We start from the raw sequence: 4,363 nt of genomic DNA, 5'->3' as shown, positions 1-4,363 counted from the left end.
ACATCCTGCCACATACATAGACCATCTGTCAGAGATGGCAGAGTCAATCTTAGGTCTAGAAGCCAATACTGAAGAGACAGCTGGCCATGTCTGTAGACAGTTTCTAAGAGGATGCACACCCAATTTGAGAACATTTTTCAATAACTATTTCCCCTACATATGACTCAGTTTCCCTGATTGAATTGAGAGACACAGCAAGTTACCTATTTCAGATCAAATTCAGATCAAACCAAGCAAATTCAAGATCTGAAAGATAAATTGGAGAGGACTGAGAATGATTTGAAACTAAAGGAAATTGATGAAATTAAAAATCTGAACATAGTTAGGACTTACACAACATCTAGTCAAAGGATATCGAGTTACAAGGCAAGACCAGTGCAGAAAGAGACTAGGGAATGTTTCTTTTGTCACAAGAAATGATTAGAAACTGCTTTTTGAAGAAGAAACATGAGATTAATAACAAAGACAAACAAAATACACAAACTAGGTATAAGAAGTCCACTTGTTCACATTGCAAGTTAAAGTCCTCACAGCAAACTCCACACTTGAATGAAATGCAAAATGCTATAAAAACTGGAGCAAAGCCAAAGTATTCTGATGTGGTCAGAAGAGAGTTATGAAGCCAGGCCCATAAATTGTATAGTGTGACACTTGGAGATAGAGGAAATAGTGAGAAAGAGGATGCAGTTGGAAATAATAGAAAAAACTTGAGAAATAGTGAAAAATTGGTGCAAGAAAGTGACTCTGTGAATGATAGCCATTGCAATAAAGCTAGAGAAAGGCTGAGACAGTTTAAGGAAAATGAGACAGATATTAAGGAAATAACATCTCAAAAAGTAAATGAAATGAAAGACTTTGAGATGGGTTGTACAGTAACCAGACAGGAAAAGTCTGTAAAGGAAATCAGATCATTCCTAGAGAACTTTTTCCAGTGTAGAGTGATTAATGGGATTGAATTATGCAAAAGAAAAAGAAAGAATAAGTCACAAGAATTCAAGCAAAAGTTTGTGACAGAGACCAAGACATATAATTTCAATTCCCTAAAGGTTACTATTGCTAAAGATGACAATGCTTTAAAAACATTCACAAATGAAGTCCCACCTAACTTAATTAATTCTCTCAAGAGTTTTATGGCAGAGGTACCCTTAGGAGCTACATCTATTTTGAATCTAGAAGCTGAAACTTTCCATCCAGCATTGAGTGATATTGATAAGGAAAAATTAACTGAAAATGGAGCTAACATTACTTTTGAACACAATACTTATCCTCTTCAAAGTATTGGAGGTGACATTTCAGTTAAATTTGAAAAGCAGGATGGAATGGAACTCTCACCAACTGGAAAAACCATCATGGATTCAAAAGACAGGCTTGAATCCCACATTCTAAGGGGTACAGGGCAATCTAGCCAGAGCAACTGCTGTGATTTAGATTCATGTTCCATTGCAGACTTCACTGGGAAGGAATTAAATAAAAAGGAATTAACTGAGTTACATATGAACCCGGCAGAGAGTAGCAAGGACATGGACAATGAGTCAGTAGTTATGAACACCTTAGCTACAAAGACAGTAACAGATACATGTTGTTGTGGGGGACAACATGTTTGTGTTGTGGGACAGACTGAAGACGCACATCCTGCTGATGGTACAGGGGGACACGCCAACTTATTCCCAGAACTAAATACTGAAATAGAGGGAAAGATTCCTATCTCTACCCTGTCTAATGAGACTGAAGATAATAATAAACCTCAGACTAGTGGTAGAGTAGAATCTATGATTATAAACAGTGTGGACGATCTGCAAGAAGTAGCTAACCCCATACCATATAGTTTACAAATTCTAAATGAAATTCTAAAGCTTAGTAGTGAAAAACAAATTGAAACTGATTTGAGAAACACAGAAGCTGGTGACATAGGCTTAGATCAAAATGTAAAGCCAGAGTTGCCAACATCTGGCAAAAGTCTACATGGCATTGAGCACAATTCAAAGAACATAGTGATTGGATTCAGTGATTCAGGTTCGGACACTGAATCTGAAAGAATGCAAGAAGGAGTGACAATAATGAATGAATATGATTTAGAACAAATGCCTTATCAATTTTATAATCTCTATGAAGAGATAGGCGAAGAAAGGGATGTGGGGGACACAAGTGAAAAGATAGAATACCTGGGACCAGTGCAAACAAACTCTTACCAAGACAATGATGAGAAATTATTCTTTGGGCACAGAACAAGTTGCATACCATTGGAAGAGATTTATGCAAGCTTAGGGGTTGATAATGAAGATGGTTTTATAGATAAGTTGAATTACATGGCTTACACAGATACAGATTCTGAATGGGAAGGAGAATATCAAGATACATTTTAGTGAACTGGAGGACGAGAGATAGATACACAATTTCACTTCTATTCCCTAACTTCAAACACATGACAAGTACTATTCATGCTGTAACAAGTGACAACAAGATTTGTTGAAGTTCCATAGGGTAACATACTACACTAAACCTTATGTGAATGAAGACTAGTCTTGGTGTTGCATAGAAAATAAGTTATTCCTGCAAAAGACGAACCAGTAATTCAACATCTTGAACACTCCTAAACTTGCAGCAATATTTCAATTTCATAACTAGGACAGACACAAACATCTAGAATGCTTATGGTAAAATAGATTCACTTTGGTTGAATTTGTTATCAAAGACTTTAACAGCAAGTTATAGATAAGACCTGAAATAAGAAGGTTATTCATATCTCTCAACCTTCATCCTATAACAGTCTCTACCAGGGGAAGGAAGAGAGAGAGAGAGAGAGAGAGAGAGAGAGAGAGAGAGAGAGGGTATACCATGAAGATATTATCTCATAATTTCAGATATTTCACATGTCATCAGTGATGATACATATACAGATTATATATATATATATATACATACATATATATAAAGTCCTAGTCATGAACTGCAACATGAATAGTCTAAGAAGAACACAAAAGCCTTGTGAATGAAAGGCTACTGAAATTATAGAGAAGAACATGAGAGCCACCAGAATACAGTAGAGAGAGCCCTGCACCTGTTGCAATAATGAAAGGATAGCACCCCTGAAGAAATGCAGCCAGTTACAACCAAAAGGAAAAGATTAGCAGCCACAGAAAAAAAAAGCCTCAATATAAAATATAGAATAGTCTCTGCCTGAAACAGCAACAAAATGAAAAGAACTATATCCAAGAACCACATACAGTAACCATCTAAAGAACAATAGCAATAACCATATGATAAAACTCCTTGATGAAGAAAAAATTTGAAATCATTATTCTAATTATTCTTACCAAAGTCTTGAAAACCTATGCATAATGCTCACACCCATCCATGTCACACATGCAAAATCTTACCCCCATGCATGAATAAAATCACATGTAATCCTTACTTGCATGCAGGAAGGAATATTGATAAATTCTGACATACATGCATAAAGATTTCAACTCCTTCCATGCAAAAGTAACTTTTCACTCTTACTTGCACACAATTGTTCGTGGTTTGTTTGTGTGTTCCAGGTTCCTGATTGTACCAGTGAACCGTGATCGGAAGACCATGTCTTCAATCAAGACTGGACGATGGCGACTGGCATGCAGACCAGATGAAGGACCAGAGAGGAAGAAAGAGTTTCTATAAGCAACATGACTGGACATAGAAGGACTTTGGAACTTTGAAATCTTGGAACTTTTGAACATGAGGATGTGTAAGGATGCGTCATACATGTGAACATCACATATATATGCATGCACATCCTATATAGCAAAGTACGATATTTCATGGATTGGGTAAGTATACAAGGTGCATATTTGCATAACACAAATGAACACACTGACAAAACTTTCTGTAGAAAATTCAAATAGATAGAGATATTTTTTTTCTGCATGAGTTTGCACAGAAATTTAGAATGATGTACATATGTAAATTTGTATGAATCCTATGGACACGTAATTACTAAATTAACAAGCTAACTTTTTTACAGTAATTTATTAATAATCTAACTACTAACGATAGTGATAGCCTAGTGAATTTGTCCAAGGCTTAGGAAGTAGAGACATAGAAGTTCTGGAGTATAGAAGTTAGATGGCATTATGATTGTAGGTTAGCATTTGTTAGTGATAGGAAATTTTTCTTAGTGACTATATAGACATTAAGATAAGACATTTCCATGTTCAATATGTTCATATCCATGTTCAATTTGTGTATGTGTTCAATTGACATCATTGAGATGATTTGAACGTTGTTACTTGATTTATTGTGATGTGAAACTACATTCGTGTAAATTCCTTACCTAAATCATTTTCCTATAAGCCACTCTTAGCTTAGCATTTAGGTAGTTAGAATA

This window comes from Monodelphis domestica, chromosome 6 (genome assembly GCF_027887165.1).
Source record: "Monodelphis domestica isolate mMonDom1 chromosome 6, mMonDom1.pri, whole genome shotgun sequence".
Classification (NCBI taxonomy): domain Eukaryota; kingdom Metazoa; phylum Chordata; class Mammalia; order Didelphimorphia; family Didelphidae; genus Monodelphis; species Monodelphis domestica.
Note: the sequence above shows the minus strand (reverse complement) of the source record.